Source organism: Geotrypetes seraphini, chromosome 6, assembly GCF_902459505.1.
Source record: "Geotrypetes seraphini chromosome 6, aGeoSer1.1, whole genome shotgun sequence".
NCBI lineage: Eukaryota > Metazoa > Chordata > Amphibia > Gymnophiona > Dermophiidae > Geotrypetes > Geotrypetes seraphini.
Genome location: NC_047089.1, coordinates 504128 through 514057, shown reverse-complemented (window position 1 = coordinate 514057; position 9930 = coordinate 504128). Strand labels below are relative to the sequence as shown.

The window sequence follows — 9930 nt, the reverse complement described above, 5'->3', positions numbered from 1 at the left end:
GGGTAAACGAAAGTTCCTCAGGGATCACCACTTTCGCCAACTCTTCAATATTTATTTAGCTCCACTGGGTCATTTTCTCTATAGTTTACATGTAAAATTTTTCATTTACGCAGATGATATTTCAATACTAATTCTTTAACTGCATTTACACCAGAAATTTTAAATCAGATTTCTTTCATTCTTAAAAAAGTGGAATTTTGGACTTCTAGTTTCAAATTTAAATTGAACCCAGATAAATCAAAGTTTTTTCTGGCTAGCCCTAATGATAAGCTTACGGAAACGATACTTACGGTAAACGGTCAAACTTATCCAATAATTCCTACTTTAAAAATATTAGGAGTTACATTGTATCGTACTTTATAATTTAAGGCTCATACAGATTTATTGGTCAAAAGATGTTTTATTACTCTTTGGAAGTTGCGTACCATTAGAAAATATTTTGATTTTATATCATTTAAAATACTGGTTCAATCATCAATTCTTTCAATGCTGGATTACTGTAATGTTGTTTATTTGGGTGCTCATAAAAAAACAACTAGTAGATTAAGATTAATTCAAAACAAAGCAATTTGTTTGATTTTTAATCTAAAAAAACATGATCATATCAGCTCATATTATCAAAGGCTCCACTGGTTGCCATTTGAGGCTAGAGTGTTGTTTAAATTTGGATGTATTTGCTACAAAGTCTTATTTGGGTTGGCACCATCTTATCTTGTTGCTCATTTTAGATTTTTTATATGTAAAAAAATATACGTAGAACTGGCTGGTTTTATTTTCCTTCAGCGAAAGCGTGAAGTTTTAAGAAATTTTTAGATAGGACTCTGGCGTTTCAAGCAAGAGTAATGAATACATGCTTGAATGCTCTTTAGTCCAGCCCTCACTTATCAGCAATTTCGGAAAGATTTTAAGATCTATTTAAACAGTACAATACTTAATAGATATCAATATCAATTTGATAAATGGATTTTTATTATTTTTATGGAATAAGGTTTACAGAAGCTTATCTATTTCAGTATAAATAATCTGTATTGTGCATACTTTGTTTGAATAAGTTAGGGTTGTACTTTGTCAGTTAGTATCTTTTATTGAATTGTTATTTCCTTTTATGACACTGTTATCTGGCTCTGTATTTTAAATACTTTGTAATTTATTGTGTAAACCGCCAAGAACTGATAGTGTGGCGGTATACAAAAATAAACTATTATTATTATTACTTCGTCTTTCCACTTTTGTGTAGAGGGACCATATCTTCCCTTCTCCAGTCTTCCGGTATCACTCTCGACTCTATGGAAGCATTGAAAAGGTCAATCAGCGGAGTCACCAGAACTTCCCTAAGTTCCCTCAGCACCCTTGGATGTTCACCATCCGGCCCCATTGCTTTGTCTACCTTTAATTTAGCTAGCTCCTCACAAACACAATCTTCTGAAAATTGATCCGTGTCTACCACTACTCCATCCCTATTTGTGTTTATCTTCTGTGGTCCCCCTCCCGGAGCTTTAGCTGTGAACACAGAACAGAAATATTTGTTAAGCAATTAAGCCTTTTATTAGCTTCTACATAATCTCCCCTTCACTTTTGAGTCTCACAATGTCACTTTTGCACTTCTTCCTTTCGGTGATATATCTAAAAAATGTTTTTTCTCCCCGTTTTACCGTATCAACTATTTTTCTTCCATTTGTATCTTTGCTTTCCCGACTACTCGACCAGCCTCTCTTAACATTTCCAGATATTTTTGCCTGTTTTCCTCTTTTGGCGATCTTTTGTAGTTTATGAAAGGTAACCTCTTATTCCTTACCTTCTCAGCTACTACTTTTGAGAACCAAAGTGGCCTTCGTTTCCTCTTAGTTTTACTTACTTGCCTCACAAAAAGGTTTGTTGCTCTTATAATTACTCCTTTCAGTTTTGCCCACTGCATTTCCACTCCTTCCAAACGTTCCCATCCAGACAATTCCTTGATGTAATCCCCAATCCAAACAGTTAGTTTTGTGGGGGGGGGGGGGGGTTAAGTCTAGAACCTTTGCTTTTGAATGAGCCCTCTCTATACCTATCTTAATAGTAAACCATGTCATTCAGTGATCACTGGATGCCAGGTGATCACCTACTGTTACATCAGAAACACTTTCCCTATTTGTAAGCACTAAGTCCAGTATGACCCCATCCTGCATGGGCTCCATTACCAATTGTTGGAACAGTTCTTGTAGTGAATCCAGGATCTCCCTACTTCTAGAAGACCCCGCAATAGGGATACCCCAATCAACATCTGGCATGTTAAAAAATCACTTATTAGTAAAACTTCCCCATTTTTAGATATATTCTGAATGTCTACTATTAAATTTCTGTCCACTTCTTCTGTCTTTGAAGGTCTGTATATCACACCAATGTAAATATATTCACCGTTCCCTCTTTCCAAATTGATCCACAGTGCATCTACCTTGCCCTACAGATCCTGCAATTGTATGGCTTTCATATGATCTTTAACATATAATGCTACTCCCCCATCCTTTTCTTCCTACCCTGTCTTTCCTGAACAGATTATAGCCCGGTATAACTACATCCCAGTCATAGTTCTCCGTGAACCATGTCTCTGTGATCGCCACTATATCCAACTCATCTTCTTCCATCAGTTTCTAGATCCAGAATATTGTTTCCCATATTTCAAGCATTAGTATATACTGCTTTCCAGACATTGTCCCCTTTTCCCATCCAAAACGGAGGAACTGAAAGCAGCATCCTGCTTGGCCGCCACATTGATCCTGTAAAACTTGATAAAAGTATGCAAAGAGGACCAGGTAGCAGCTCTGCAAATCACAAGAAAAATCGGCGATGACTCTGCCCACGAGGAGGAAACACCTCTAGTAGAATGAGCCCTTACAGAATGAGGGGGCTTCGTTCTGGCAGCAATATAGGCAGATGAAATAGCAATAAGGATCCATCTCAAAATGGTAGCTTTCAACGCTGACCTGCCCTTAAGAGCAGGACCCACCAATATGAACAGGTGGTCGGATACCTGAAACTCATTCGTGACCTTCAACAAAAGTCAGCGCACATCCAACGACCTCAGCACTTGATGATGATTCCTCGAACCCGAGGGAGAAAACATAGGCAGCCAGACCTCGTAGTTGATGTGAAAACTAGAGACCATTTTCGGGAGGAGGGAATTGTGCAGGATAAAGCCTGAAGCTCAGAAACCCTGTGGGCTGATGCAATGGCCACTAGGAAAACTGATTTGACAGTGAGATCTATCAAGAACGCCTTCTCCAGAGGCTCAGAGTGAATGAGCCCACAATTGGAGAACTTAGGAAAATGAAGACTGGGCGTCCAAGTGGCAGATGAAATTTAATGTGGACAAATGTAAAGTGATGCATACATATTGGAGTTACTGGATGCTAGGGTCCAACTTGGGGGTTAGCGTCCAAGAAAAGGATCTGGGTGTCATTGTAGACAATACGATGAAATCTTCCACCAATGTGTGGTGGCTACCAAAAAAGCAAACAAGATGCTAGGAATTATTTAAAAAGGGATGGTTATCAAGACTAAATATATTATAATGCCTCTGTATCGCTCCTTGGTGCGACCTCACCTGGAGTATTGCATGTTCAATTCTCGTCTCCTTATTTCAAGAAAGATATAACGGCACTAGAAAAGGTTCAAAGAAGAGCGACCAAGAAGATAAAGGGGATGGAATTCCTCTTGTATGAGGAAAGACTAAAAAGATTGGGGCTTTTCAGCTTGGAAAAGAGATGGCTAAGGGGAGATATGATTGAAGTCTACAAAATCCTGAGTGGATCGATTTTTCACTTTGTCAAAAGGTACAAAGACTGGGGACACTCAATGAAGTTACAGGGAAATACTTTTAAAACCAATAGGAGGAAGAAATGTTTTCACTCAGAGAATAGTTAAGCTCTGGAACACATTGCCAGAGGTTGTGGTAAGAGCGTATAGCATAGCTGATTTTAAGAAAGGTTTGGACAATTTTCTGAAGGAAAAGTCCATAGTCTGCTATTGAGACAGACATGGAATGTTACTACTCTTTGGGATTTTAGAATTTTGTTATTCTCTGGGATTCCGGAAGTTTGCTATTCCTTGGGATTCTGTATGGAATGTTGCCACTCCCTGAGTTTTGGCCACCTTGTGAACAGGTTACTGGGCTGGGTGGACCATTGGTCTGACCCTGTAAGGCTATTCTTATGTTCATTTTTCTTTCTTACTTATCTTCGTGGTTTGCTTCAGTTCGCCTTTAACTGCCTGTCCAAGGCTCGACGTACATTTTAGGCATATAATTATTGGTAAACCGGGCGCAAAGACGAGCTCTGGTTATCTTAAAAGTCCCATTCACTAGGACTGTGGAAGAAAGTTCAGCCAGAGACGCCTGCACACGCCACCCACCTCGACGGTTATCCCCTGAACCGACTGGCGCGCCCAGTGGCGACCTGCACGTGCCACGATTCGCTCCACGCTTGCGCCACGGCGTCAGCCCGGGCGAGAGGGAGTGCGGCTGCGCAGAGCGAAGGCGGAAGGCAGTTGCATCCCCACAAACGCCGCTCGGCGCCTCGCCCTCCTCTGACGCAACTTCCTGTTTCCGCATGGACGGAGAGACGGTGGGGCTGGGGCGCCGTGAGGTAGGATTTGATGGCGGGACGGGTCGGAGAGGGGGAGACGCGATGCACCGCGGGGAGCGAAATCTCCACCGCACCCTTGTCAGGCTGAGAGGGACAGACCAGGATCCCAAGTAGTAAAAGACAGAAAAGAGAGTCGTCAGTATTCTCAATGGGAAAGGGTAAAGTGGGGTTCCCCAGGGGTCTAAAGATTGCTGATGCGGTAGGCAAGAATTACCACTTTCTTTCCTTAACCTCGTATCTCATTTAGTCTTTTGTAAACCGCATAGAACTTCACGGTACTGCGGTCTATAAACTGTTGTTATTAAGAATTAGCTAGCTACAAATTTAAAAAAAGAAAAGTTTTCTTGTAATGTTTATAAGATATTGATCTGGTCAGTAATGGGCGGAATTCTTGATCGATAGGAAAGACAGTGCCCATGATATTTCTTATTTTTACAGCCCTTAACGGAAGGGAACACGAATAGGGCATGGGATTGTCTACTGTTCCCGTGAATCATAGTAACAAGGTAAAGCCGAGTGTCACCAAAAGCGACTTTATAGTATAAACATCCAGACTTAAAGATCACCTGGGAGCCAGTGTAGCTCAGGGTAATAAGGGGTTACATGATCATACTTCCTCAGTCCGTAAATCATTTTGGACTAAGGTCAGCCTAGCCAAGTTTTTCTTTGTACTTGTCAGATATCATTTGCACTAAAAGTGTAGAAGGCAGTAACATCAAAATAAGCTCTGATAGTGCAGAGTTGTTCAAAGTTATTAAATTGCAAGAAGACCTTGTGAGACTGGGAGACTAGGCATCAAAATGTCAGATTATGTTTAATGTGTGGAAAGTGATGCATGTGGGAAACAGGAACCCGAACTATAGCTACGTGATGCAAGGTTCCACGTTATGATTCACTGCCCAGGAAAAGGATCTAGGTGTTATCGTTGAGGATACGTTGAAACCCTCAGCTCAATGTGCAGCAGCAGCTAAGAAAACTAAAATGTTAGGAATTATCAGGAAAGGAAACAAAGATGAAAATGTTATAATGCCCTTTTTGTGGGCAACTGACCGATTTTGGCCTGCTGGCCTGCTGTTGTGTAGGCAGCTAGTAACTGAGGGAGAGTAGGGGGTCCTGCTCTGGGCCTGGCTACTACCTGTCTGCCTCAGCATAGTGATGGTAGCTCAGCAAGTCCTCGGCCCCAGTGCATCATGTCACTACATCCCCCTGGCCGACGCTGGCAGCACAACCCACAGCCACAGTGGGGGAAGGGTAAATGAACTTGGAGGGCCGTATCCAACCCGCAGGCCATAGTTTGAGGACCCTTGGTTTAAAACAAGGACTGTTTTTCCTTTCTTTTTTGATGGTAACTTGAAACCTGGGATTTTACTGTTTGGGAAATTGACTAAGAACAATCAAGCCTGCACTGCATTTTTAAGCGCTGGGAGCATCGGGGATTATATTGCTTTGGACAGTTCTTGGAGGGGGAAACAATTAGGGCATTTCCTGAGGTTCGGGATCAATTTCAGCTGGAGCAGGGGGGACTTATTTCCTTATTTGCATGTGAAAAAATTATCTCATGCGGGCTCGGGTGAGGAACCCTAATGTTCTACGGAGTTCCCCATTTGAATTGTTGCTTGGGGCCCCGGTTTGCCGCAGATGTATTTTGGTTTTGTATAAATAGTTACATGCTGAAAGCGATCAGAAACATCCTAGATGAAGACATGGGAGGGGGATCTGGGAATCACATATACTAGGGAAGAATGGGAACAGATAGCTTTGAGGATTCATCACGTAGCAGTGACACCACAATTGGTAGAGAATGCTATTAAGCTATTGGTGTGGTGATAAATTACACCAGTGGTGCTTAGTAAGATGTATACTGCCTGTACGGGTGAATGTTGGAAAGGGTGCGGCCAGCGGGGTACCTTTTTGGGAGTGCCCCAGACTTTTGGGTTACTAGACCCAGGTATTTGGGTATGTGAGGCAGCTTTTACAATGTCGAGTGGTGGTGAGGGCTGAAACTGCATTATTGGAGGTAATTCCTTGAGGGGTGGATGATTATCAATGCTGGCTCAGCTGGCATTCATGGCAGCCAGGTTGGTGTTGGCTTCATTTTGGAAGAGTCCTCAGGTGCCTACCTTGCAATTGATGAGGGAAAAATTGGAGTGGATCTATGAAAAATATAGACTCTGCTCTATTGATCCGTCGATGGCAGCAATTTGAGAATATATGGGGTAGATTTTTGGAGGTGGAGGGTATTGACCCATGTTGATTCTGGGGGGTCATCTTGGTATGCTGGGGCTTTTATTTATTTATCCCATCCTCCCAAAGGAGCCCAGAACGGGTTACAAAAGTACATTAACAATATAGAAGGACAAAATTATCGAAAAGACATTTTTGGCAGACATAGCTTAGAAGAATTTGCGGCATTCGTAGAAGATATTACATGGCATAGTATAGATTTAGGATAGCATTCACTGGACTAACAGAACATAATTGTACTAAAGTTTTAGTGTTGTAAGCGAGTACATGATTGATGGTCAGCAGTTTAGGTCCCGTGAGTAGCGTAGGTCATTATGGAGCTCGTGAGTAGTGTACGTTAGATAGATTGTGAGCCCACCGGGACAGATAGGGAAAATGCTTGAGTACCTGATTGTAAAACCGCTTAGATAACCTTGATAGGCGGTATATAAAAACCTAATAAACTTGAAACTTGTTGGACATTAAGGAGCTGGATTTCTAAAAAGGAAGGTTTTCACGGCCTTCCTGAAGTTCCATAGATTGTCTTTGGTCCTTGTATTGCTTTACTTTATTCTGTTTATTCTTTACCCTGAGGTTGCAGGTTCAAGCCCAGCACTGCTCTCTGTGACCCTGGGCAAGTCACTTAACACTCCATTGCCCCAGGTATGTTAATCAGATTGTGAGCCCACTGGTACAGATAGGGAGAAATACTTGAGTACCTGAATGTAAACTACTTAGGCTATAAGTGGTCTATGAATACTTAAATAAATAAATATTGGGCAAAGGACACCGTAGAACTGCTACATTGGGAGACCCCAGACCTCTAGCCTGCGAAATCACCAGACCTAAACCCAGTTGATTACCGGATCTGGGGGCTGATACAGGAACACATCTACCAGACAGCGATATCTGATATCGAAGACCTTAAACAGTGCCTCATCTCTGTTTGGGCTGAGCTGAAACAGAGTATCATTGACAAGTCCAAGGCTGAGTGTATGTCTTCATGCAAAGGGAGCACACTTTGAACATCTGCTCACTGAAAACATTACTTTTTGACTTTACATTTTTCTGCAAGATACGCCATAAATCTTTTTGATGTGTTTTTCTTCAGTTCACAATTCATTTTCACAAGGTAGTGTTGTGGTGCGGTGGGAAATATTTACAATATTTTACATCAACTTCATTCAGAACATGACACACTATATTCATAAAAATCAGCTGAGTTCTGTGGAAGATAAACAAAAACCTTTTTTTTTGGTGGGGGGGAGGATTGGCAGTTCACAGTGTATATATATTCTGGCTTGGCTCTTGGATATGATGAAGATGTAGAATTTTAATCAAACTTATGGTGTGCAAAAACATAGAAACATTATGGCAGATAAAGGTCAAATGGCCCATGTACCGCGTTTCCCCGAAAATAAGACGGTGTCTTATAATCATTTGGGGCCCAAAAAAGGGACTAGGTCTTATTTTCGGGTAGAGCTTATATTTTTCATGTCCATGATCATCTCTCCCTTACCCCAATTCTTCCTCTTTCCTTTCCCCCATATGTGCAACATCTTTCCTCCCATAACCCATCCCCTTGTGCCTTCCCTCTGCAGTATCTTTCTATCTCTCCTTCCCTCCCATCCCCCTGTGCAGCAGAACCCTTTGCCCAGCTTCCATCCTTCCCTCCCATCCCTTGTGCAGAACCCTTTGCCCAGCTTCCATCCTTCCCTCCCTCCCATCCCTCATGCAGAACCGCCAAACTTCTGCTGACCCCTCCATCCTTCCCTCCCAACCGATCCCCGCCGACCGCGACCATAAATACCTTTCAGCAGAGGAGTGTCAGGCCAGCAGCACTCACAGGCTGCTTTGCAGCCTTCTCGCTGGGGCCTTCTGTGTGCTGCGTTACTGATGATGTCATCAGTACACAGAAGGCCCCAGCGAGAAAGTCGCGAAGCAGCCTGTGAGTGCTGCTGGCCTGACGCTCCTCTGCCGGAAGGTATTTATGGTCGTGGTTGGTGGGGATCGGTCGGGAGGGAAGGATGGAGGGTCAGCGGGGGTTCAGCAGTTCAGCTGAGTGGCGGGGGTGGGGCAGGTGGAAGCGTGACTACCTACGACTAGGGCTTATTTTTGGGGCTAAGGCTTATATTAAGACCTACCCCGAAAATCATGCTAGGGCTTATTTCGAGGTAGTTCTTATTTTCAGGGAAACACGGTAGTCTGCCCATCCGCATTAACTATTATAACATAGTAACATAGTAGATGATGACAGACAAAGACCCGAATGGTCCATCCAGTCTGCCCAACCTGATTGAATTTAAATTTTTTTTTTTTTTTCTTCTTAGCTATTTCTGGGCAAGAATCCAAAGCTTTACCCGGTACTATGCTTGGGTGCCAACTGCCGAAATCTCTGTTAAGACTTACTCCAGCCCATCTACACCCTCCCAGCCATTGAAGCCCTCCCCTGCCCATCCTCCACCAAACGGCCATACACAGACACAGACCGTGCAAGTCTGACCAGTAACTGGCCTAGTTCATTATTTAATATTATTTTCTGATTCTAAATCTTCTGTGTTCATCCCACGCTTCTTTGAACTCAGTCACAGTTTTACTCTCCACCACCTCTCTCGGGAGCGCATTCCAGGCATCCACCACCCTCTCCGTAAAGTAGAATTTCCTAACATTGCCCCTGAATCTACCACCCCTCAACCTCAAATTATGTCCTCTGGTTTTACCATTTTCCTTTCTCTGGAAAAGATTTTGTTCTACGTTAATACCCTTTAAGTATTTGAACGTCTGAATCATATCTCCCCTGTCTCTCCTTTCCTCTAGGGTATACATATTCAGGGCTTCCAGTCTCTCCTCATACGTCTTCTGGCACAAGCCTCCTATCATTTTCGTCGCCCTCCTCTGGACCGCCTCAAGTCTTCTTACATCTTTCGCCAAATACGGTCTCCAAAACTGAACACAATACTCCAAGTGGGGCCTCACCAATGACTTGTACAGGGGCATCAACACCACCTTCCTTCTACTGACTACGCCTCTCTTTATACAGCCCAGAATCCTTCTGGCAGCAGCCACTGCCTTGTCACACTGTTTTTTC

General features: G+C 42.9%; 1 protein-coding gene across 7 annotated transcripts in view; it reads left to right on the top strand.

The window, feature by feature from the left end:
• The first annotated feature begins 4488 nt into the window (after window positions 1-4488).
• The window catches only part of TRIM3 (tripartite motif containing 3), a 169691-nt gene continuing 164249 nt past the window's right edge, over window positions 4489-9930 (top strand). For 5 of the 7 annotated variants that reach the window (XR_004539999.1, XM_033950641.1, XM_033950640.1 and 2 more), the window contains exon 1: window positions 4489-4619. The gene's annotated coding sequence lies outside the window, so the exon portion shown is untranslated. Of the gene's footprint in view, window positions 4620-4705; window positions 4819-9930 lie in introns of those variants that run through there. The other 2 variants (XM_033950635.1, XM_033950637.1) reach the window with 2 other exon arrangements.